Source organism: Electrophorus electricus, chromosome 2 (genome assembly GCF_041902795.1).
Source record: "Electrophorus electricus isolate QZ-2024a chromosome 2, ASM4190279v1, whole genome shotgun sequence".
Lineage (NCBI taxonomy): Eukaryota > Metazoa > Chordata > Actinopteri > Gymnotiformes > Gymnotidae > Electrophorus > Electrophorus electricus.
Window position 1 is genome coordinate 4,333,776 of NC_137498.1, and position 26,361 is coordinate 4,360,136.

At 40.5% G+C, this 26,361-nt stretch overlaps 9 non-coding genes across 9 annotated transcripts; all 9 read right to left on the bottom strand.

The window, feature by feature from the left end:
* Positions 1–2,536: 2,536 nt before the first annotated feature.
* trnav-cac (transfer RNA valine (anticodon CAC)) lies at positions 2,537–2,609 on the bottom strand. The gene has a single exon. It is a non-coding gene; the product is annotated as a tRNA-Val (tRNA).
* Positions 2,610–6,148: 3,539 nt separating this feature from the next.
* On the bottom strand, positions 6,149–6,221 carry trnav-cac (transfer RNA valine (anticodon CAC)). The gene has a single exon. It is a non-coding gene; the product is annotated as a tRNA-Val (tRNA).
* A 3,539-nt stretch (positions 6,222–9,760) lies between these two features.
* On the bottom strand, positions 9,761–9,833 carry trnav-cac (transfer RNA valine (anticodon CAC)). Its single transcript has one exon. It is a non-coding gene; the product is annotated as a tRNA-Val (tRNA).
* A 2,498-nt stretch (positions 9,834–12,331) lies between these two features.
* trnav-cac (transfer RNA valine (anticodon CAC)) lies at positions 12,332–12,404 on the bottom strand. Its single transcript has one exon. It is a non-coding gene; the product is annotated as a tRNA-Val (tRNA).
* Positions 12,405–14,902: 2,498 nt separating this feature from the next.
* Positions 14,903–14,975, bottom strand: trnav-cac (transfer RNA valine (anticodon CAC)). Its single transcript has one exon. It is a non-coding gene; the product is annotated as a tRNA-Val (tRNA).
* Positions 14,976–17,473: 2,498 nt separating this feature from the next.
* trnav-cac (transfer RNA valine (anticodon CAC)) lies at positions 17,474–17,546 on the bottom strand. The gene has a single exon. It is a non-coding gene; the product is annotated as a tRNA-Val (tRNA).
* Positions 17,547–20,044: 2,498 nt separating this feature from the next.
* Positions 20,045–20,117, bottom strand: trnav-cac (transfer RNA valine (anticodon CAC)). Its single transcript has one exon. It is a non-coding gene; the product is annotated as a tRNA-Val (tRNA).
* A 2,487-nt stretch (positions 20,118–22,604) lies between these two features.
* On the bottom strand, positions 22,605–22,677 carry trnav-cac (transfer RNA valine (anticodon CAC)). Its single transcript has one exon. It is a non-coding gene; the product is annotated as a tRNA-Val (tRNA).
* A 2,498-nt stretch (positions 22,678–25,175) lies between these two features.
* On the bottom strand, positions 25,176–25,248 carry trnav-cac (transfer RNA valine (anticodon CAC)). Its single transcript has one exon. It is a non-coding gene; the product is annotated as a tRNA-Val (tRNA).
* Positions 25,249–26,361: the final 1,113 nt, after the last annotated feature.

Here is a 26,361-nt window from a genome sequence, read left to right on the forward strand (position 1 = left end):
AACTGAAAATGTGTGCAAATTATTTAGGAGAAAGAATGAACATCATTTATGCCAAAACCTTTCATATTTGGAAGTTCACAAATAGCTGCCATTTTATGCAAATTTCGTGGGTATGTTGGATGGCCTAAAATGCGTTTCATGAGCAGACGTAACTAAAATTCAAATGGTTCACAATTGTAATTTTCAGAAATATCTGATTCAAACTGTCAGAAAAAAATGCTGTTTAGCTGAAAGGGAACCCTCTAGTCCGACCTACACATCAGTCCAAACTGGTGGTCCTGGAAAATTGTAGGTTCTGTTCTTGCTTTCTAAACCTATGTAGCAGGGCCGTGTGAGCTCTTCACTGCTTAAGGCCATAAAAACCGAAGATCTCTTTCATTGCAGTCCCAATAGTTGTCCTCAGAACCTCACTCCTCTCAATTCTACCTTGAAGTCATGAACAGTATTTCCTTCTTTTACCATTTTGAGTGCAGTTAAAAAGCAGCTCAGCTGCAGTTCCATGATGCTGAGTTTAAGTTGATTTCCCTGTGCAGTTCTTTAGCCTCGCCTGCCCATGCTTCCCTTTGTTCCAACCATTTTATACAGTAAACACCAAAAATGGATGAAAGAGAAATGCTTCTGCACAGTATGGAAGCTGGGACATGTGACTTGGAAAGCAAATGCAATGACCACTACTCTAGACAAATCAAGAGAGTTCAAGATCTATATCAATCAATAATGATCCCCCAAAAAGGTCTTTTAGTCAACAGGATATATGACAAAATGATGTTGCGATTAGACAAGGAGCTTGGTGCCTCAGTCTGAGGACCTAAAGGGCGAACCGCACAAAGAGTCTCCCACTTGATACACTGCTTAGAAAAAGCACGTGCCCAACTACTGTGCTATCAAGAGGGATGTTTCTGCCAGGTATGGAACAGAGGACCTTTCTCGTGTTAGGCGAACATGCTGAGCACTACACTACAGAAACCACTTTAAAATGCTTCTTTGCCTCTCCAGCTTTTGCTCATTTTTGGGGCTTGAAAATCATAGCTTTAAATCTGGCTAAGCAGTATGACTTCTCAAGCATTAAGATGAAAATTCAGACAACCCCACCAAAGTTCTCTTGTTTCCTACCCTTTAAGAAACAGACTGTTGCTAACTAGGCATAATATGAAGAGTTTTACTTTATCTCTGTAGTTCTCTCATTGGCATATAGAGATGCATCTACCAAGAGTTGTGTTTCTGCCTGGTATCGAGCCAGGGACCTGTCAGAAAAAAATGCTGTTTAGCTGAAAGGGAACCCTCTAGTCCGACCTACACATCAGTCCAAACTGGTGGTCCTGGAAAATTGTAGGTTCTGTTCTTGCTTTCTAAACCTATGTAGCAGGGCCGTGTGAGCTCTTCACTGCTTAAGGCCATAAAAACCGAAGATCTCTTTCATTGCAGTCCCAATAGTTGTCCTCAGAACCTCACTCCTCTCAATTCTACCTTGAAGTCATGAACAGTATTTCCTTCTTTTACCATTTTGAGTGCAGTTAAAAAGCAGCTCAGCTGCAGTTCCATGATGCTGAGTTTAAGTTGATTTCCCTGTGCAGTTCTTTAGCCTCGCCTGCCCATGCTTCCCTTTGTTCCAACCATTTTATACAGTAAACACCAAAAATGGATGAAAGAGAAATGCTTCTGCACAGTATGGAAGCTGGGACATGTGACTTGGAAAGCAAATGCAATGACCACTACTCTAGACAAATCAAGAGAGTTCAAGATCTATATCAATCAATAATGATCCCCCAGAAAGGTCTTTTAGTCAACAGGATTTATGACAAAATGATGTTGCGATTAGACAAGGAGCTTGGTGCCTCAGTCTGAGGACCTAAAGGGCGAACCGCACAAAGAGTCTCCCACTTGATACACTGCTTAGAAAAAGCACGTGCCCAACTACTGTGCTATCAAGAGGGATGTTTCTGCCAGGTATGGAACAGAGGACCTTTCTCGTGTTAGGCGAACATGCTGAGCACTACACTACAGAAACCACTTTAAAATGCTTCTTTGCCTCTCCAGCTTTTGCTCATTTTTGGGGCTTGAAAATCATAGCTTTAAATCTGGCTAAGCAGTATGACTTCTCAAGCATTAGGATGAAAATTCAGACAACCCCACCAAAGTTCTCTTGTTTCCTACCCTTTTAGAAACAGACTGTTGCTAACTAGGCATAATATGAAGAGTTTTACTTTATCTCTGTAGTTCTCTCATTGGCATATAGAGCATAACCTATTGCACAAATTGTGTATGCTTGATATTGCCTTGCAAGGATTTGTTCTTTGCCATAGACTTGATGAAAGAAACTTTTAAATTTCAGCTAATTAGCATAACCTCTGTTAGGAAACAAAACGAGAACACACTCACTGAAGTTTATGCTTGAAAGACTTGAATTAGCATAGCCATTATGCTATGAGTTTTAATTAATCAGCTTGGCCATTAATTAAGGAGCCTGACTTTTTTCTGTGAAGAACAGCTCTCCATTCAATTGAAAGGACAGCAGTTACACATCTACCAAGAGTTGTGTTTCTGCCTGGTATCGAGCCAGGGACCTTTCGCGTGTGAGGCGAACGTGATAACCACTACACTACAGAAACCCTACAGCACCGGCCGTTCAGGATCAGCCCAGCATTTCCTCCTTTTTGGTGCCTGCAAGGCATAGTTTAAAAACTGGCTTGAATTGTCTTCTCCCCGTTAGGACGCAAAATTCAATCCCACCAAGCAATGTTTTCTTGTTTCATTGCCTTTGAGAGACAGAATGTTACTCCCTAGGAATAATATGAAGAGCTCTACCGGATCACTGTAGGCTTATTCATTGGCATGGAAAGCAGTCCCTAGTGCACAAATTCTGCATCATTAACATTGCTTTGCATAGATTTTAATTGTCAGGAGACTATAAGGATGTTACTTTTAAGAATTAGCTAAGTAGCATAACTTATCTCTGTTAGGAGATCAAATACAGATGCACTCGTGGAGTTTCTGTTTTGTTTAATTTTGTTTGAAATACATGGATTAGCACACCCATCATGCTACAATGAGTTTTACATCATCCCTGTGACAATTGAAATCAGCCTTAAACACAGCTCCTAAAGCACAGTCCTTGCATCACCGGAGGACAAGCCTGCTGCATATATTGACTTTCTCGGTTTGCAAATGGAGACAGTGATGGGATATTTTTTTCCAACAGAGAAGCTACACTTTATGTCCATACTAAGATGCTAGTAATCTTCTGATCTTGAAATTTCCATTTTGCACAATGTAGAACCAAGTTGCAGACGAAGAGGTTAGGGATTTCACATGCGTTATAGTGCCGGAGTTTGGAGTACAGGACTTGGAGAACTCAATTGGAGTAACTAGGGAGTTCAGAAAATCATTTCCCTCTGCTGCAAGAAGGCCATTCGATTCCCTGGTGTCTACTTCAAATAGAAGACACAGAAACCAAAGAACCAGCTAATGTTTCTGCTCAGCTTCAATTCAAGGTCCTTTCACACATAATGCAAACGTGATGACCAATTCACTACAGACACCATGCAAAAATGCCTTGATGCAGTATGGTATCACTGCAATTTCAGAACAATTTTTTCACCAGCTCATCCCCAAAACTGAAAATGTGTGCAAATTATTTAGGAGAAAGAATGAACATCATTTATGCCAAAACCTTTCATATTTGGAAGTTCACAAATAGCTGCCATTTTATGCAAATTTCGTGGGTATGTTGGATGGCCTAAAATGCGTTTCATGAGCAGACGTAACTAAAATTCAAATGGTTCACAATTGTAATTTTCAGAAATATCTGATTCAAACTGTCAGAAAAAAATGCTGTTTAGCTGAAAGGGAACCCTCTAGTCCGACCTACACATCAGTCCAAACTGGTGGTCCTGGAAAATTGTAGGTTCTGTTCTTGCTTTCTAAACCTATGTAGCAGGGCCGTGTGAGCTCTTCACTGCTTAAGGCCATAAAAACCGAAGATCTCTTTCATTGCAGTCCCAATAGTTGTCCTCAGAACCTCACTCCTCTCAATTCTACCTTGAAGTCATGAACAGTATTTCCTTCTTTTAGCATTTTGAGTGCAGTTAAAAAGCAGCTCAGCTGCAGTTCCATGATGCTGAGTTTAAGTTGATTTCCCTGTGCAGTTCTTTAGCCTCGCCTGCCCATGCTTCCCTTTGTTCCAACCATTTTATACAGTAAACACCAAAAATGGATGAAAGAGAAATGCTTCTGCACAGTATGGAAGCTGGGACATGTGACTTGGAAAGCAAATGCAATGACCACTACTCTAGACAAATCAAGAGAGTTCAAGATCTATATCAATCAATAATGATCCCCCAAAAAGGTCTTTTAGTCAACAGGATATATGACAAAATGATGTTGCGATTAGACAAGGAGCTTGGTGCCTCAGTCTGAGGACCTAAAGGGCGAACCGCACAAAGAGTCTCCCACTTGATACACTGCTTAGAAAAAGCACGTGCCCAACTACTGTGCTATCAAGAGGGATGTTTCTGCCAGGTATGGAACAGAGGACCTTTCTCGTGTTAGGCGAACATGCTGAGCACTACACTACAGAAACCACTTTAAAATGCTTCTTTGCCTCTCCAGCTTTTGCTCATTTTTGGGGCTTGAAAATCATAGCTTTAAATCTGGCTAAGCAGTATGACTTCTCAAGCATTAGGATGAAAATTCAGACAACCCCACCAAAGTTCTCTTGTTTCCTACCCTTTAAGAAACAGACTGTTGCTAACTAGGCATAATATGAAGAGTTTTACTTTATCTCTGTAGTTCTCTCATTGGCATATAGAGATGCATCTACCAAGAGTTGTGTTTCTGCCTGGTATCGAGCCAGGGACCTGTCAGAAAAAAATGCTGTTTAGCTGAAAGGGAACCCTCTAGTCCGACCTACACATCAGTCCAAACTGGTGGTCCTGGAAAATTGTAGGTTCTGTTCTTGCTTTCTAAACCTATGTAGCAGGGCCGTGTGAGCTCTTCACTGCTTAAGGCCATAAAAACCGAAGATCTCTTTCATTGCAGTCCCAATAGTTGTCCTCAGAACCTCACTCCTCTCAATTCTACCTTGAAGTCATGAACAGTATTTCCTTCTTTTACCATTTTGAGTGCAGTTAAAAAGCAGCTCAGCTGCAGTTCCATGATGCTGAGTTTAAGTTGATTTCCCTGTGCAGTTCTTTAGCCTCGCCTGCCCATGCTTCCCTTTGTTCCAACCATTTTATACAGTAAACACCAAAAATGGATGAAAGAGAAATGCTTCTGCACAGTATGGAAGCTGGGACATGTGACTTGGAAAGCAAATGCAATGACCACTACTCTAGACAAATCAAGAGAGTTCAAGATCTATATCAATCAATAATGATCCCCCAGAAAGGTCTTTTAGTCAACAGGATTTATGACAAAATGATGTTGCGATTAGACAAGGAGCTTGGTGCCTCAGTCTGAGGACCTAAAGGGCGAACCGCACAAAGAGTCTCCCACTTGATACACTGCTTAGAAAAAGCACGTGCCCAACTACTGTGCTATCAAGAGGGATGTTTCTGCCAGGTATGGAACAGAGGACCTTTCTCGTGTTAGGCGAACATGCTGAGCACTACACTACAGAAACCACTTTAAAATGCTTCTTTGCCTCTCCAGCTTTTGCTCATTTTTGGGGCTTGAAAATCATAGCTTTAAATCTGGCTAAGCAGTATGACTTCTCAAGCATTAGGATGAAAATTCAGACAACCCCACCAAAGTTCTCTTGTTTCCTACCCTTTTAGAAACAGACTGTTGCTAACTAGGCATAATATGAAGAGTTTTACTTTATCTCTGTAGTTCTCTCATTGGCATATAGAGCATAACCTATTGCACAAATTGTGTATGCTTGATATTGCCTTGCAAGGATTTGTTCTTTGCCATAGACTTGATGAAAGAAACTTTTAAATTTCAGCTAATTAGCATAACCTCTGTTAGGAAACAAAACGAGAACACACTCACTGAAGTTTATGCTTGAAAGACTTGAATTAGCATAGCCATTATGCTATGAGTTTTAATTAATCAGCTTGGCCATTAATTAAGGAGCCTGACTTTTTTCTGTGAAGAACAGCTCTCCATTCAATTGAAAGGACAGCAGTTACACATCTACCAAGAGTTGTGTTTCTGCCTGGTATCGAGCCAGGGACCTTTCGCGTGTGAGGCGAACGTGATAACCACTACACTACAGAAACCCTACAGCACCGGCCGTTCAGGATCAGCCCAGCATTTCCTCCTTTTTGGTGCCTGCAAGGCATAGTTTAAAAACTGGCTTGAATTGTCTTCTCCCCGTTAGGACGCAAAATTCAATCCCACCAAGCAATGTTTTCTTGTTTCATTGCCTTTGAGAGACAGAATGTTACTCCCTAGGAATAATATGAAGAGCTCTACCGGATCACTGTAGGCTTATTCATTGGCATGGAAAGCAGTCCCTAGTGCACAAATTCTGCATCATTAACATTGCTTTGCATAGATTTTAATTGTCAGGAGACTATAAGGATGTTACTTTTAAGAATTAGCTAAGTAGCATAACTTATCTCTGTTAGGAGATCAAATACAGATGCACTCGTGGAGTTTCTGTTTTGTTTAATTTTGTTTGAAATACATGGATTAGCACACCCATCATGCTACAATGAGTTTTACATCATCCCTGTGACAATTGAAATCAGCCTTAAACACAGCTCCTAAAGCACAGTCCTTGCATCACCGGAGGACAAGCCTGCTGCATATATTGACTTTCTCGGTTTGCAAATGGAGACAGTGATGGGATATTTTTTTCCAACAGAGAAGCTACACTTTATGTCCATACTAAGATGCTAGTAATCTTCTGATCTTGAAATTTCCATTTTGCACAATGTAGAACCAAGTTGCAGACGAAGAGGTTAGGGATTTCACATGCGTTATAGTGCCGGAGTTTGGAGTACAGGACTTGGAGAACTCAATTGGAGTAACTAGGGAGTTCAGAAAATCATTTCCCTCTGCTGCAAGAAGGCCATTCGATTCCCTGGTGTCTACTTCAAATAGAAGACACAGAAACCAAAGAACCAGCTAATGTTTCTGCTCAGCTTCAATTCAAGGTCCTTTCACACATAATGCAAACGTGATGACCAATTCACTACAGACACCATGCAAAAATGCCTTGATGCAGTATGGTATCACTGCAATTTCAGAACAATTTTTTCACCAGCTCATCCCCAAAACTGAAAATGTGTGCAAATTATTTAGGAGAAAGAATGAACATCATTTATGCCAAAACCTTTCATATTTGGAAGTTCACAAATAGCTGCCATTTTATGCAAATTTCGTGGGTATGTTGGATGGCCTAAAATGCGTTTCATGAGCAGACGTAACTAAAATTCAAATGGTTCACAATTGTAATTTTCAGAAATATCTGATTCAAACTGTCAGAAAAAAATGCTGTTTAGCTGAAAGGGAACCCTCTAGTCCGACCTACACATCAGTCCAAACTGGTGGTCCTGGAAAATTGTAGGTTCTGTTCTTGCTTTCTAAACCTATGTAGCAGGGCCGTGTGAGCTCTTCACTGCTTAAGGCCATAAAAACCGAAGATCTCTTTCATTGCAGTCCCAATAGTTGTCCTCAGAACCTCACTCCTCTCAATTCTACCTTGAAGTCATGAACAGTATTGCCTTCTTTTAACGTTTTGAATACACTTAAAAAGCAGCTCAGCTGCAGTTCCATGATGCTGAGTTTAAGTTGATTTCCCTGTGCAGTTCTTTAGCCTCGCCTGCCCATGCTTCCCTTTGTTCCAACCATTTTATACAGTAAACACCAAAAATGGATGAAAGAGAAATGCTTCTGCACAGTATGGAAGCTGGGACATGTGACTTGGAAAGCAAATGCAATGACCACTACTCTAGACAAATCAAGAGAGTTCAAGATCTATATCAATCAATAATGATCCCCCAAAAAGGTCTTTTAGTCAACAGGATATATGACAAAATGATGTTGCGATTAGACAAGGAGCTTGGTGCCTCAGTCTGAGGACCTAAAGGGCGAACCGCACAAAGAGTCTCCCACTTGATACACTGCTTAGAAAAAGCACGTGCCCAACTACTGTGCTATCAAGAGGGATGTTTCTGCCAGGTATGGAACAGAGGACCTTTCTCGTGTTAGGCGAACATGCTGAGCACTACACTACAGAAACCACTTTAAAATGCTTCTTTGCCTCTCCAGCTTTTGCTCATTTTTGGGGCTTGAAAATCATAGCTTTAAATCTGGCTAAGCAGTATGACTTCTCAAGCATTAGGATGAAAATTCAGACAACCCCACCAAAGTTCTCTTGTTTCCTACCCTTTTAGAAACAGACTGTTGCTAACTAGGCATAATATGAAGAGTTTTACTTTATCTCTGTAGTTCTCTCATTGGCATATAGAGATGCATCTACCAAGAGTTGTGTTTCTGCCTGGTATCGAGCCAGGGACCTGTCAGAAAAAAATGCTGTTTAGCTGAAAGGGAACCCTCTAGTCCGACCTACACATCAGTCCAAACTGGTGGTCCTGGAAAATTGTAGGTTCTGTTCTTGCTTTCTAAACCTATGTAGCAGGGCCGTGTGAGCTCTTCACTGCTTAAGGCCATAAAAACCGAAGATCTCTTTCATTGCAGTCCCAATAGTTGTCCTCAGAACCTCACTCCTCTCAATTCTACCTTGAAGTCATGAACAGTATTTCCTTCTTTTACCATTTTGAGTGCAGTTAAAAAGCAGCTCAGCTGCAGTTCCATGATGCTGAGTTTAAGTTGATTTCCCTGTGCAGTTCTTTAGCCTCGCCTGCCCATGCTTCCCTTTGTTCCAACCATTTTATACAGTAAACACCAAAAATGGATGAAAGAGAAATGCTTCTGCACAGTATGGAAGCTGGGACATGTGACTTGGAAAGCAAATGCAATGACCACTACTCTAGACAAATCAAGAGAGTTCAAGATCTATATCAATCAATAATGATCCCCCAAAAAGGTCTTTTAGTCAACAGGATATATGACAAAATGATGTTGCGATTAGACAAGGAGCTTGGTGCCTCAGTCTGAGGACCTAAAGGGCGAACCGCACAAAGAGTCTCCCACTTGATACACTGCTTAGAAAAAGCACGTGCCCAACTACTGTGCTATCAAGAGGGATGTTTCTGCCAGGTATGGAACAGAGGACCTTTCTCGTGTTAGGCGAACATGCTGAGCACTACACTACAGAAACCACTTTAAAATGCTTCTTTGCCTCTCCAGCTTTTGCTCATTTTTGGGGCTTGAAAATCATAGCTTTAAATCTGGCTAAGCAGTATGACTTCTCAAGCATTAGGATGAAAATTCAGACAACCCCACCAAAGTTCTCTTGTTTCCTACCCTTTTAGAAACAGACTGTTGCTAACTAGGCATAATATGAAGAGTTTTACTTTATCTCTGTAGTTCTCTCATTGGCATATAGAGCATAACCTATTGCACAAATTGTGTATGCTTGATATTGCCTTGCAAGGATTTGTTCTTTGCCATAGACTTGATGAAAGAAACTTTTAAATTTCAGCTAATTAGCATAACCTCTGTTAGGAAACAAAACGAGAACACACTCACTGAAGTTTATGCTTGAAAGACTTGAATTAGCATAGCCATTATGCTATGAGTTTTAATTAATCAGCTTGGCCATTAATTAAGGAGCCTGACTTTTTTCTGTGAAGAACAGCTCTCCATTCAATTGAAAGGACAGCAGTTACACATCTACCAAGAGTTGTGTTTCTGCCTGGTATCGAGCCAGGGACCTTTCGCGTGTGAGGCGAACGTGATAACCACTACACTACAGAAACCCTACAGCACCGGCCGTTCAGGATCAGCCCAGCATTTCCTCCTTTTTGGTGCCTGCAAGGCATAGTTTAAAAACTGGCTTGAATTGTCTTCTCCCCGTTAGGACGCAAAATTCAATCCCACCAAGCAATGTTTTCTTGTTTCATTGCCTTTGAGAGACAGAATGTTACTCCCTAGGAATAATATGAAGAGCTCTACCGGATCACTGTAGGCTTATTCATTGGCATGGAAAGCAGTCCCTAGTGCACAAATTCTGCATCATTAACATTGCTTTGCATAGATTTTAATTGTCAGGAGACTATAAGGATGTTACTTTTAAGAATTAGCTAAGTAGCATAACTTATCTCTGTTAGGAGATCAAATACAGATGCACTCGTGGAGTTTCTGTTTTGTTTAATTTTGTTTGAAATACATGGATTAGCACACCCATCATGCTACAATGAGTTTTACATCATCCCTGTGACAATTGAAATCAGCCTTAAACACAGCTCCTAAAGCACAGTCCTTGCATCACCGGAGGACAAGCCTGCTGCATATATTGACTTTCTCGGTTTGCAAATGGAGACAGTGATGGGATATTTTTTTCCAACAGAGAAGCTACACTTTATGTCCATACTAAGATGCTAGTAATCTTCTGATCTTGAAATTTCCATTTTGCACAATGTAGAACCAAGTTGCAGACGAAGAGGTTAGGGATTTCACATGCGTTATAGTGCCGGAGTTTGGAGTACAGGACTTGGAGAACTCAATTGGAGTAACTAGGGAGTTCAGAAAATCATTTCCCTCTGCTGCAAGAAGGCCATTCGATTCCCTGGTGTCTACTTCAAATAGAAGACACAGAAACCAAAGAACCAGCTAATGTTTCTGCTCAGCTTCAATTCAAGGTCCTTTCACACATAATGCAAACGTGATGACCAATTCACTACAGACACCATGCAAAAATGCCTTGATGCAGTATGGTATCACTGCAATTTCAGAACAATTTTTTCACCAGCTCATCCCCAAAACTGAAAATGTGTGCAAATTATTTAGGAGAAAGAATGAACATCATTTATGCCAAAACCTTTCATATTTGGAAGTTCACAAATAGCTGCCATTTTATGCAAATTTCGTGGGTATGTTGGATGGCCTAAAATGCGTTTCATGAGCAGACGTAACTAAAATTCAAATGGTTCACAATTGTAATTTTCAGAAATATCTGATTCAAACTGTCAGAAAAAAATGCTGTTTAGCTGAAAGGGAACCCTCTAGTCCGACCTACACATCAGTCCAAACTGGTGGTCCTGGAAAATTGTAGGTTCTGTTCTTGCTTTCTAAACCTATGTAGCAGGGCCGTGTGAGCTCTTCACTGCTTAAGGCCATAAAAACCGAAGATCTCTTTCATTGCAGTCCCAATAGTTGTCCTCAGAACCTCACTCCTCTCAATTCTACCTTGAAGTCATGAACAGTATTTCCTTCTTTTACCATTTTGAGTGCAGTTAAAAAGCAGCTCAGCTGCAGTTCCATGATGCTGAGTTTAAGTTGATTTCCCTGTGCAGTTCTTTAGCCTCGCCTGCCCATGCTTCCCTTTGTTCCAACCATTTTATACAGTAAACACCAAAAATGGATGAAAGAGAAATGCTTCTGCACAGTATGGAAGCTGGGACATGTGACCTGGAAAGCAAATGCAATGACCACTACTCTAGACAAATCAAGAGAGTTCAAGATCTATATCAATCAATAATGATCCCCCAAAAAGGTCTTTTAGTCAACAGGATTTATGACAAAATGATGTTGCGATTAGACAAGGAGCTTGGTGCCTCAGTCTGAGGACCTAAAGGGCAAACCGCACAAAGAGTCTCCCACTTGATACACTGCTTAGAAAAAGCACATGCCCAACTACTGTGCTATCAAGAGGGATGTTTCTGCCAGGTATGGAACAGAGGACCTTTCTCGTGTTAGGCGAACATGCTGAGCACTACACTACAGAAACCACTTTAAAATGCTTCTTTGCCTCTCCAGCTTTTGCTCATTTTTGGGGCTTGAAAATCATAGCTTTAAATCTGGCTAAGCAGTATGACTTCTCAAGCATTAGGATGAAAATTCAGACAACCCCACCAAAGTTCTCTTGTTTCCTACCCTTTTAGAAACAGACTGTTGCTAACTAGGCATAATATGAAGAGTTTTACTTTATCTCTGTAGTTCTCTCATTGGCATATAGAGCATAACCTATTGCACAAATTGTGTATGCTTGATATTGCCTTGCAAGGATTTGTTCTTTGCCATAGACTTGATGAAAGAAACTTTTAAATTTCAGCTAATTAGCATAACCTCTGTTAGGAAACAAAACAAGAACACACTCACTGAAGTTTATGCTTGAAAGACTTGAATTAGCATAGCCATTATGCTATGAGTTTTAATTAATCAGCTTGGCCATTAATTAAGGAGCCTGACTTTTTTCTGTGAAGAACAGCTCTCCATTCAATTGAAAGGACAGCAGTTACACATCTACCAAGAGTTGTGTTTCTGCCTGGTATCGAGCCAGGGACCTTTCGCGTGTGAGGCGAACGTGATAACCACTACACTACAGAAACCCTACAGCACCGGCCGTTCAGGATCAGCCCAGCATTTCCTCCTTTTTGGTGCCTGCAAGGCATAGTTTAAAAACTGGCTTGAATTGTCTTCTCCCCGTTAGGACGCAAAATTCAATCCCACCAAGCAATGTTTTCTTGTTTCATTGCCTTTGAGAGACAGAATGTTACTCCCTAGGAATAATATGAAGAGCTCTACCGGATCACTGTAGGCTTATTCATTGGCATGGAAAGCAGTCCCTAGTGCACAAATTCTGCATCATTAACATTGCTTTGCATAGATTTTAATTGTCAGGAGACTATAAGGATGTTACTTTTAAGAATTAGCTAAGTAGCATAACTTATCTCTGTTAGGAGATCAAATACAGATGCACTCGTGGAGTTTCTGTTTTGTTTAATTTTGTTTGAAATACATGGATTAGCACACCCATCATGCTACAATGAGTTTTACATCATCCCTGTGACAATTGAAATCAGCCTTAAACACAGCTCCTAAAGCACAGTCCTTGCATCACCGGAGGACAAGCCTGCTGCATATATTGACTTTCTCGGTTTGCAAATGGAGACAGTGATGGGATATTTTTTTCCAACAGAGAAGCTACACTTTATGTCCATACTAAGATGCTAGTAATCTTCTGATCTTGAAATTTCCATTTTGCACAATGTAGAACCAAGTTGCAGACGAAGAGGTTAGGGATTTCACATGCGTTATAGTGCCGGAGTTTGGAGTACAGGACTTGGAGAACTCAATTGGAGTAACTAGGGAGTTCAGAAAATCATTTCCCTCTGCTGCAAGAAGGCCATTCGATTCCCTGGTGTCTACTTCAAATAGAAGACACAGAAACCAAAGAACCAGCTAATGTTTCTGCTCAGCTTCAATTCAAGGTCCTTTCACACATAATGCAAACGTGATGACCAATTCACTACAGACACCATGCAAAAATGCCTTGATGCAGTATGGTATCACTGCAATTTCAGAACAATTTTTTCACCAGCTCATCCCCAAAACTGAAAATGTGTGCAAATTATTTAGGAGAAAGAATGAACATCATTTATGCCAAAACCTTTCATATTTGGAAGTTCACAAATAGCTGCCATTTTATGCAAATTTCGTGGGTATGTTGGATGGCCTAAAATGCGTTTCATGAGCAGACGTAACTAAAATTCAAATGGTTCACAATTGTAATTTTCAGAAATATCTGATTCAAACTGTCAGAAAAAAATGCTGTTTAGCTGAAAGGGAACCCTCTAGTCCGACCTACACATCAGTCCAAACTGGTGGTCCTGGAAAATTGTAGGTTCTGTTCTTGCTTTCTAAACCTATGTAGCAGGGCCGTGTGAGCTCTTCACTGCTTAAGGCCGTAAAAACCGAAGATCTCTTTCATTGCAGTCCCAATAGTTGTCCTCAGAACCTCACTCCTCTCAATTCTACCTTGAAGTCATGAACAGTATTTCCTTCTTTTACCATTTTGAGTGCAGTTAAAAAGCAGCTCAGCTGCAGTTCCATGATGCTGAGTTTAAGTTGATTTCCCTGTGCAGTTCTTTAGCCTCGCCTGCCCATGCTTCCCTTTGTTCCAACCATTTTATACAGTAAACACCAAAAATGGATGAAAGAGAAATGCTTCTGCACAGTATGGAAGCTGGGACATGTGACTTGGAAAGCAAATGCAATGACCACTACTCTAGACAAATCAAGAGAGTTCAAGATCTATATCAATCAATAATGATCCCCCAAAAAGGTCTTTTAGTCAACAGGATATATGACAAAATGATGTTGCGATTAGACAAGGAGCTTGGTGCCTCAGTCTGAGGACCTAAAGGGCGAACCGCACAAAGAGTCTCCCACTTGATACACTGCTTAGAAAAAGCACGTGCCCAACTACTGTGCTATCAAGAGGGATGTTTCTGCCAGGTATGGAACAGAGGACCTTTCTCGTGTTAGGCGAACATGCTGAGCACTACACTACAGAAACCACTTTAAAATGCTTCTTTGCCTCTCCAGCTTTTGCTCATTTTTGGGGCTTGAAAATCATAGCTTTAAATCTGGCTAAGCAGTATGACTTCTCAAGCATTAGGATGAAAATTCAGACAACCCCACCAAAGTTCTCTTGTTTCCTACCCTTTTAGAAACAGACTGTTGCTAACTAGGCATAATATGAAGAGTTTTACTTTATCTCTGTAGTTCTCTCATTGGCATATAGAGCATAACCTATTGCACAAATTGTGTATGCTTGATATTGCCTTGCAAGGATTTGTTCTTTGCCATAGACTTGATGAAAGAAACTTTTAAATTTCAGCTAATTAGCATAACCTCTGTTAGGAAACAAAACGAGAACACACTCACTGAAGTTTATGCTTGAAAGACTTGAATTAGCATAGCCATTATGCTATGAGTTTTAATTAATCAGCTTGGCCATTAATTAAGGAGCCTGACTTTTTTCTGTGAAGAACAGCTCTCCATTCAATTGAAAGGACAGCAGTTACACATCTACCAAGAGTTGTGTTTCTGCCTGGTATCGAGCCAGGGACCTTTCGCGTGTGAGGCGAACGTGATAACCACTACACTACAGAAACCCTACAGCACCGGCCGTTCAGGATCAGCCCAGCATTTCCTCCTTTTTGGTGCCTGCAAGGCATAGTTTAAAAACTGGCTTGAATTGTCTTCTCCCCGTTAGGACGCAAAATTCAATCCCACCAAGCAATGTTTTCTTGTTTCATTGCCTTTGAGAGACAGAATGTTACTCCCTAGGAATAATATGAAGAGCTCTAGCGGATCACTGTAGGCTTATTCATTGGCATGGAAAGCAGTCCCTAGTGCACAAATTCTGCATCATTAACATTGCTTTGCATAGATTTTAATTGTCAGGAGACTATAAGGATGTTACTTTTAAGAATTAGCTAAGTAGCATAACTTATCTCTGTTAGGAGATCAAATACAGATGCACTCGTGGAGTTTCTGTTTTGTTTAATTTTGTTTGAAATACATGGATTAGCACACCCATCATGCTACAATGAGTTTTACATCATCCCTGTGACAATTGAAATCAGCCTTAAACACAGCTCCTAAAGCACAGTCCTTGCATCACCGGAGGACAAGCCTGCTGCATATATTGACTTTCTCGGTTTGCAAATGGAGACAGTGATGGGATATTTTTTTCCAACAGAGAAGCTACACTTTATGTCCATACTAAGATGCTAGTAATCTTCTGATCTTGAAATTTCCATTTTGCACAATGTAGAACCAAGTTGCAGACGAAGAGGTTAGGGATTTCACATGCGTTATAGTGCCGGAGTTTGGAGTACAGGACTTGGAGAACTCAATTGGAGTAACTAGGGAGTTCAGAAAATCATTTCCCTCTGCTGCAAGAAGGCCATTCGATTCCCTGGTGTCTACTTCAAATAGAAGACACAGAAACCAAAGAACCAGCTAATGTTTCTGCTCAGCTTCAATTCAAGGTCCTTTCACACATAATGCAAACGTGATGACCAATTCACTACAGACACCATGCAAAAATGCCTTGATGCAGTATGGTATCACTGCAATTTCAGAACAATTTTTTCACCAGCTCATCCCCAAAACTGAAAATGTGTGCAAATTATTTAGGAGAAAGAATGAACATCATTTATGCCAAAACCTTTCATATTTGGAAGTTCACAAATAGCTGCCATTTTATGCAAATTTCGTGGGTATGTTGGATGGCCTAAAATGCGTTTCATGAGCAGACGTAACTAAAATTCAAATGGTTCACAATTGTAATTTTCAGAAATATCTGATTCAAACTGTCAGAAAAAAATGCTGTTTAGCTGAAAGGGAACCCTCTAGTCCGACCTACACATCAGTCCAAACTGGTGGTCCTGGAAAATTGTAGGTTCTGTTCTTGCTTTCTAAACCTATGTAGCAGGGCCGTGTGAGCTCTTCACTGCTTAAGGCCATAAAAACTGAAGATCTCTTTCATTGCAGTCCCAATAGTTGTCCTCAGAACCTCACTCCTCTCAATTCTACCTTGAAGTCATGAACAGTATTTCCTTCTTTTACCATTTTGAGTGCAGTTAAAAAGCAGCTCAGCTGCAGTTCCATGATGCTGAGTTTAAGTTGATTTCCCTGTGCAGTTCTTTAGCCTCGCCTGCCCATGCTTCCCTTTGTTCCAACCATTTTATACAGTAAACACCAAAAATGGATGAAAGAGAAATGCTTCTGCACAGTATGGAAGCTGGGACATGTGACTTGGAAAGCAAATGCAATGACCACTACTCTAGACAAATCAAGAGAGTTCAAGATCTATATCAATCAATAATGATCCCCCAAAAAGGTCTTTTAGTCAACAGGATATATGACAAAATGATGTTGCGATTAGACAAGGAGCTTGGTGCCTCAGTCTGAGGACCTAAAGGGCGAACCGCACAAAGAGTCTCCCACTTGATACACTGCTTAGAAAAAGCACGTGCCCAACTACTGTGCTATCAAGAGGGATGTTTCTGCCAGGTATGGAACAGAGGACCTTTCTCGTGTTAGGCGAACATGCTGAGCACTACACTACAGAAACCACTTTAAAATGCTTCTTTGCCTCTCCAGCTTTTGCTCATTTTTGGGGCTTGAAAATCATAGCTTTAAATCTGGCTAAGCAGTATGACTTCTCAAGCATTAGGATGAAAATTCAGACAACCCCACCAAAGTTCTCTTGTTTCCTACCCTTTTAGAAACAGACTGTTGCTAACTAGGCATAATATGAAGAGTTTTACTTTATCTCTGTAGTTCTCTCATTGGCATATAGAGCATAACCTATTGCACAAATTGTGTATGCTTGATATTGCCTTGCAAGGATTTGTTCTTTGCCATAGACTTGATGAAAGAAACTTTTAAATTTCAGCTAATTAGCATAACCTCTGTTAGGAAACAAAACGAGAACACACTCACTGAAGTTTATGCTTGAAAGACTTGAATTAGCATAGCCATTATGCTATGAGTTTTAATTAATCAGCTTGGCCATTAATTAAGGAGCCTGACTTTTTTCTGTGAAGAACAGCTCTCCATTCAATTGAAAGGACAGCAGTTACACATCTACCAAGAGTTGTGTTTCTGCCTGGTATCGAGCCAGGGACCTTTCGCGTGTGAGGCGAACGTGATAACCACTACACTACAGAAACCCTACAGCGCCGGCCGTTCAGGATCAGCCCAGCATTTCCTCCTTTTTGGTGCCTGCAAGGCATAGTTTAAAAACTGGCTTGAATTGTCTTCTCCCCGTTAGGACGCAAAATTCAATCCCACCAAGCAATGTTTTCTTGTTTCATTGCCTTTGAGAGACAGAATGTTACTCCCTAGGAATAATATGAAGAGCTCTACCGGATCACTGTAGGCTTATTCATTGGCATGGAAAGCAGTCCCTAGTGCACAAATTCTGCATCATTAACATTGCTTTGCATAGATTTTAATTGTCAGGAGACTATAAGGATGTTACTTTTAAGAATTAGCTAAGTAGCATAACTTATCTCTGTTAGGAGATCAAATACAGATGCACTCGTGGAGTTTCTGTTTTGTTTAATTTTGTTTGAAATACATGGATTAGCACACCCATCATGCTACAATGAGTTTTACATCATCCCTGTGACAATTGAAATCAGCCTTAAACACAGCTCCTAAAGCACAGTCCTTGCATCACCGGAGGACAAGCCTGCTGCATATATTGACTTTCTCGGTTTGCAAATGGAGACAGTGATGGGATATTTTTTTCCAACAGAGAAGCTACACTTTATGTCCATACTAAGATGCTAGTAATCTTCTGATCTTGAAATTTCCATTTTGCACAATGTAGAACCAAGTTGCAGACGAAGAGGTTAGGGATTTCACATGCGTTATAGTGCCGGAGTTTGGAGTACAGGACTTGGAGAACTCAATTGGAGTAACTAGGGAGTTCAGAAAATCATTTCCCTCTGCTGCAAGAAGGCCATTCGATTCCCTGGTGTCTACTTCAAATAGAAGACACAGAAACCAAAGAACCAGCTAATGTTTCTGCTCAGCTTCAATTCAAGGTCCTTTCACACATAATGCAAACGTGATGACCAATTCACTACAGACACCATGCAAAAATGCCTTGATGCAGTATGGTATCACTGCAATTTCAGAACAATTTTTTCACCAGCTCATCCCCAAAACTGAAAATGTGTGCAAATTATTTAGGAGAAAGAATGAACATCATTTATGCCAAAACCTTTCATATTTGGAAGTTCACAAATAGCTGCCATTTTATGCAAATTTCGTGGGTATGTTGGATGGCCTAAAATGCGTTTCATGAGCAGACGTAACTAAAATTCAAATGGTTCACAATTGTAATTTTCAGAAATATCTGATTCAAACTGTCAGAAAAAAATGCTGTTTAGCTGAAAGGGAACCCTCTAGTCCGACCTACACATCAGTCGAAACTGGTGGTCCTGGAAAATTGTAGGTTCTGTTCTTGCTTTCTAAACCTATGTAGCAGGGCCGTGTGAGCTCTTCACTGCTTAAGGCCATAAAAACCGAAGATCTCTTTCATTGCAGTCCCAATAGTTGTCCTCAGAACCTCACTCCTCTCAATTCTACCTTGAAGTCATGAACAGTATTTCCTTCTTTTACCATTTTGAGTGCAGTTAAAAAGCAGCTCAGCTGCAGTTCCATGATGCTGAGTTTAAGTTGATTTCCCTGTGCAGTTCTTTAGCCTCGCCTGCCCATGCTTCCCTTTGTTCCAACCATTTTATACAGTAAACACCAAAAATGGATGAAAGAGAAATGCTTCTGCACAGTATGGAAGCTGGGACATGTGACCTGGAAAGCAAATGCAATGACCACTACTCTAGACAAATCAAGAGAGTTCAAGATCTATATCAATCAATAATGATCCCCCAAAAAGGTCTTTTAGTCAACAGGATTTATGACAAAATGATGTTGCGATTAGACAAGGAGCTTGGTGCCTCAGTCTGAGGACCTAAAGGGCAAACCGCACAAAGAGTCTCCCACTTGATACACTGCTTAGAAAAAGCACGTGCCCAACTACTGTGCTATCAAGAGGGATGTTTCTGCCAGGTATGGAACAGAGGACCTTTCTCGTGTTAGGCGAACATGCTGAGCACTACACTACAGAAACCACTTTAAAATGCTTCTTTGCCTCTCCAGCTTTTGCTCATTTTTGGGGCTTGAAAATCATAGCTTTAAATCTGGCTAAGCAGTATGACTTCTCAAGCATTAGGATGAAAATTCAGACAACCCCACCAAAGTTCTCTTGTTTCCTACCCTTTTAGAAACAGACTGTTGCTAACTAGGCATAATATGAAGAGTTTTACTTTATCTCTGTAGTTCTCTCATTGGCATATAGAGCATAACCTATTGCACAAATTGTGTATGCTTGATATTGCCTTGCGAGGATTTGTTCTTTGCCATAGACTTGATGAAAGAAACTTTTAAATTTCAGCTAATTAGCATAACCTCTGTTAGGAAACAAAACGAGAACACACTCACTGAAGTTTATGCTTGAAAGACTTGAATTAGCATAGCCATTATGCTATGAGTTTTAATTAACCAGCTTGGCCATTAATTAAGGAGCCTGACTTTTTTCTGTGAAGAACAGCTCTCCATTCAATTGAAAGGACAGCAGTTACACATCTACCAAGAGTTGTGTTTCTGCCTGGTATCGAGCCAGGGACCTTTCGCATGTGAGGCGAACGTGATAACCACTACACTACAGAACCGGCCATTCAGGATCAGCCCAGCATTTCCTCCTTTTTGGTGCCTGCAAGGCATAGTTTAAAAACTGGCTTGAATTGTCTTCTCCCCGTTAGGACGCAAAATTCAATCCCACCAAGCAATGTTTTCTTGTTTCATTGCCTTTGAGAGACAGAATGTTACTCCCTAGGAATAATATGAAGAGCTCTACCGGATCACTGTAGGCTTATTCATTGGCATGGAAAGCAGTCCCTAGTGCACAAATTCTGCATCATTAACATTGCTTTGCATAGATTTTAATTGTCAGGAGACTATAAGGATGTTACTTTTAAGAATTAGCTAAGTAGCATAACTTATCTCTGTTAGGAGATCAAATACAGATGCACTCGTGGAGTTTCTGTTTTGTTTAATTTTGTTTGAAATACATGGATTAGCACACCCATCATGCTACAATGAGTTTTACATCATCCCTGTGACAATTGAAATCAGCCTTAAACACAGCTCCTAAAGCACAGTCCTTGCATCACCGGAGGACAAGCCTGCTGCATATATTGACTTTCTCGGTTTGCAAATGGAGACAGTGATGGGATATTTTTTTCCAACAGAGAAACTACACTTTATGTCCATACTAAGATGCTAGTAATCTTCTGATCTTGAAATTTCCATTTTGCACAATGTAGAACCAAGTTGCAGACGAAGAGGTTAGGGATTTCACATGCGTTATAGTGCCGGAGTTTGGAGTACAGGACTTGGAGAACTCAATTGGAGTAACTAGGGAGTTCAGAAAATCATTTCCCTCTGCTGCAAGAAGGCCATTCGATTCCCTGGTGTCTACTTCAAATAGAAGACACAGAAACCAAAGAACCAGCTAATGTTTCTGCTCAGCTTCAATTCAAGGTCCTTTCACACATAATGCAAACGTGATGACCAATTCACTACAGACACCATGCAAAAATGCCTTGATGCAGTATGGTATCACTGCAATTTCAGAACAATTTTTTCACCAGCTCATCCCCAAAACTGAAAATGTGTGCAAATTATTTAGGAGAAAGAATGAACATCATTTATGCCAAAACCTTTCATATTTGGAAGTTCACAAATAGCTGCCATTTTATGCAAATTTCGTGGGTATGTTGGATGGCCTAAAATGCGTTTCATGAGCAGACGTAACTAAAATTCAAATGGTTCACAATTGTAATTTTCAGAAATATCTGATTCAAACTGTCAGAAAAAAATGCTGTTTAGCTGAAAGGGAACCCTCTAGTCCGACCTACACATCAGTCGAAACTGGTGGTCCTGGAAAATTGTAGGTTCTGTTCTTGCTTTCTAAACCTATGTAGCAGGGCCGTGTGAGCTCTTCACTGCTTAAGGCCATAAAAACCGAAGATCTCTTTCATTGCAGTCCCAATAGTTGTCCTCAGAACCTCACTCCTCTCAATTCTACCTTGAAGTCATGAACAGTATTTCCTTCTTTTACCATTTTGAGTGCAGTTAAAAAGCAGCTCAGCTGCAGTTCCATGATGCTGAGTTTAAGTTGATTTCCCTGTGCAGTTCTTTAGCCTCGCCTGCCCATGCTTCCCTTTGTTCCAACCATTTTATACAGTAAACACCAAAAATGGATGAAAGAGAAATGCTTCTGCACAGTATGGAAGCTGGGACATGTGACCTGGAAAGCAAATGCAATGACCACTACTCTAGACAAATCAAGAGAGTTCAAGATCTATATCAATCAATAATGATCCCCCAAAAAGGTCTTTTAGTCAACAGGATTTATGACAAAATGATGTTGCGATTAGACAAGGAGCTTGGTGCCTCAGTCTGAGGACCTAAAGGGCAAACCGCACAAAGAGTCTCCCACTTGATACACTGCTTAGAAAAAGCACGTGCCCAACTACTGTGCTATCAAGAGGGATGTTTCTGCCAGGTATGGAACAGAGGACCTTTCTCGTGTTAGGCGAACATGCTGAGCACTACACTACAGAAACCACTTTAAAATGCTTCTTTGCCTCTCCAGCTTTTGCTCATTTTTGGGGCTTGAAAATCATAGCTTTAAATCTGGCTAAGCAGTATGACTTCTCAAGCATTAGGATGAAAATTCAGACAACCCCACCAAAGTTCTCTTGTTTCCTACCCTTTTAGAAACAGACTGTTGCTAACTAGGCATAATATGAAGAGTTTTACTTTATCTCTGTAGTTCTCTCATTGGCATATAGAGCATAACCTATTGCACAAATTGTGTATGCTTGATATTGCCTTGCAAGGATTTGTTCTTTGCCATAGACTTGATGAAAGAAACTTTTAAATTTCAGCTAATTAGCATAACCTCTGTTAGGAAACAAAACGAGAACACACTCACTGAAGTTTATGCTTGAAAGACTTGAATTAGCATAGCCATTATGCTATGAGTTTTAATTAATCAGCTTGGCCATTAATTAAGGAGCCTGACTTTTTTCTGTGAAGAACAGCTCTCCATTCAATTGAAAGGACAGCAGTTACACATCTACCAAGAGTTGTGTTTCTGCCTGGTATCGAGCCAGGGACCTTTCGCGTGTGAGGCGAACGTGATAACCACTACACTACAGAAACCCTACAGCACTGGCCGTTCAGGATCAGCCCAGCATTTCCTCCTTTTTGGTGCCTGCAAGGCATAGTTTAAAAACTGGCTTGAATTGTCTTCTCCCCGTTAGGACGCAAAATTCAATCCCACCAAGCAATGTTTTCTTGTTTCATTGCCTTTGAGAGACAGAATGTTACTCCCTAGGAATAATATGAAGAGCTCTACCGGATCACTGTAGGCTTATTCATTGGCATGGAAAGCAGTCCCTAGTGCACAAATTCTGCATCATTAACATTGCTTTGCATAGATTTTAATTGTCAGGAGACTATAAGGATGTTACTTTTAAGAATTAGCTAAGTAGCATAACTTATCTCTGTTAGGAGATCAAATACAGATGCACTCGTGGAGTTTCTGTTTTGTTTAATTTTGTTTGAAATACATGGATTAGCACACCCATCATGCTACAATGAGTTTTACATCATCCCTGTGACAATTGAAATCAGCCTTAAACACAGCTCCTAAAGCACAGTCCTTGCATCACCGGAGGACAAGCCTGCTGCATATATTGACTTTCTCGGTTTGCAAATGGAGACAGTGATGGGATATTTTTTTCCAACAGAGAAGCTACACTTTATGTCCATACTAAGATGCTAGTAATCTTCTGATCTTGAAATTTCCATTTTGCACAATGTAGAACCAAGTTGCAGACGAAGAGGTTAGGGATTTCACATGCGTTATAGTGCCGGAGTTTGGAGTACAGGACTTGGAGAACTCAATTGGAGTAACTAGGGAGTTCAGAAAATCATTTCCCTCTGCTGCAAGAAGGCCATTCGATTCCCTGGTGTCTACTTCAAATAGAAGACACAGAAACCAAAGAACCAGCTAATGTTTCTGCTCAGCTTCAATTCAAGGTCCTTTCACACATAATGCAAACGTGATGACCAATTCACTACAGACACCATGCAAAAATGCCTTGATGCAGTATGGTATCACTGCAATTTCAGAACAATTTTTTCACCAGCTCATCCCCAAAACTGAAAATGTGTGCAAATTATTTAGGAGAAAGAATGAACATCATTTATGCCAAAACCTTTCATATTTGGAAGTTCACAAATAGCTGCCATTTTATGCAAATTTCGTGGGTATGTTGGATGGCCTAAAATGCGTTTCATGAGCAGACGTAACTAAAATTCAAATGGTTCACAATTGTAATTTTCAGAAATATCTGATTCAAACTGTCAGAAAAAAATGCTGTTTAGCTGAAAGGGAACCCTCTAGTCCGACCTACACATCAGTCCAAACTGGTGGTCCTGGAAAATTGTAGGTTCTGTTCTTGCTTTCTAAACCTATGTAGCAGGGCCGTGTGAGCTCTTCACTGCTTAAGGCCATAAAAACCGAAGATCTCTTTCATTGCAGTCCCAATAGTTGTCCTCAGAACCTCACTCCTCTCAATTCTACCTTGAAGTCATGAACAGTATTTCCTTCTTTTACCATTTTGAGTGCAGTTAAAAAGCAGCTCAGCTGCAGTTCCATGATGCTGAGTTTAAGTTGATTTCCCTGTGCAGTTCTTTAGCCTCGCCTGCCCATGCTTCCCTTTGTTCCAACCATTTTATACAGTAAACACCAAAAATGGATGAAAGAGAAATGCTTCTGCACAGTATGGAAGCTGGGACATGTGACTTGGAAAGCAAATGCAATGACCACTACTCTAGACAAATCAAGAGAGTTCAAGATCTATATCAATCAATAATGATCCCCCAAAAAGGTCTTTTAGTCAACAGGATATATGACAAAATGATGTTGCGATTAGACAAGGAGCTTGGTGCCTCAGTCTGAGGACCTAAAGGGCGAACCGCACAAAGAGTCTCCCACTTGATACACTGCTTAGAAAAAGCACGTGCCCAACTACTGTGCTATCAAGAGGGATGTTTCTGCCAGGTATGGAACAGAGGACCTTTCTCGTGTTAGGCGAACATGCTGAGCACTACACTACAGAAACCACTTTAAAATGCTTCTTTGCCTCTCCAGCTTTTGCTCATTTTTGGGGCTTGAAAATCATAGCTTTAAATCTGGCTAAGCAGTATGACTTCTCAAGCATTAGGATGAAAATTCAGACAACCCCACCAAAGTTCTCTTGTTTCCTACCCTTTTAGAAACAGACTGTTGCTAACTAGGCATAATATGAAGAGTTTTACTTTATCTCTGTAGTTCTCTCATTGGCATATAGAGCATAACCTATTGCACAAATTGTGTATGCTTGATATTGCCTTGCAAGGATTTGTTCTTTGCCATAGACTTGATGAAAGAAACTTTTAAATTTCAGCTAATTAGCATAACCTCTGTTAGGAAACAAAACGAGAACACACTCACTGAAGTTTATGCTTGAAAGACTTGAATTAGCATAGCCATTATGCTATGAGTTTTAATTAATCAGCTTGGCCATTAATTAAGGAGCCTGACTTTTTTCTGTGAAGAACAGCTCTCCATTCAATTGAAAGGACAGCAGTTACACATCTACCAAGAGTTGTGTTTCTGCCTGGTATCGAGCCAGGGACCTTTCGCGTGTGAGGCGAACGTGATAACCACTACACTACAGAAACCCTACAGCACCGGCCGTTCAGGATCAGCCCAGCATTTCCTCCTTTTTGGTGCCTGCAAGGCATAGTTTAAAAACTGGCTTGAATTGTCTTCTCCCCGTTAGGACGCAAAATTCAATCCCACCAAGCAATGTTTTCTTGTTTCATTGCCTTTGAGAGACAGAATGTTACTCCCTAGGAATAATATGAAGAGCTCTAGCGGATCACTGTAGGCTTATTCATTGGCATGGAAAGCAGTCCCTAGTGCACAAATTCTGCATCATTAACATTGCTTTGCATAGATTTTAATTGTCAGGAGACTATAAGGATGTTACTTTTAAGAATTAGCTAAGTAGCATAACTTATCTCTGTTAGGAGATCAAATACAGATGCACTCGTGGAGTTTCTGTTTTGTTTAATTTTGTTTGAAATACATGGATTAGCACACCCATCATGCTACAATGAGTTTTACATCATCCCTGTGACAATTGAAATCAGCCTTAAACACAGCTCCTAAAGCACAGTCCTTGCATCACCGGAGGACAAGCCTGCTGCATATATTGACTTTCTCGGTTTGCAAATGGAGACAGTGATGGGATATTTTTTTCCAACAGAGAAGCTACACTTTATGTCCATACTAAGATGCTAGTAATCTTCTGATCTTGAAATTTCCATTTTGCACAATGTAGAACCAAGTTGCAGACGAAGAGGTTAGGGATTTCACATGCGTTATAGTGCCGGAGTTTGGAGTACAGGACTTGGAGAACTCAATTGGAGTAACTAGGGAGTTCAGAAAATCATTTCCCTCTGCTGCAAGAAGGCCATTCGATTCCCTGGTGTCTACTTCAAATAGAAGACACAGAAACCAAAGAACCAGCTAATGTTTCTGCTCAGCTTCAATTCAAGGTCCTTTCACACATAATGCAAACGTGATGACCAATTCACTACAGACACCATGCAAAAATGCCTTGATGCAGTATGGTATCACTGCAATTTCAGAACAATTTTTTCACCAGCTCATCCCCAAAACTGAAAATGTGTGCAAATTATTTAGGAGAAAGAATGAACATCATTTATGCCAAAACCTTTCATATTTGGAAGTTCACAAATAGCTGCCATTTTATGCAAATTTCGTGG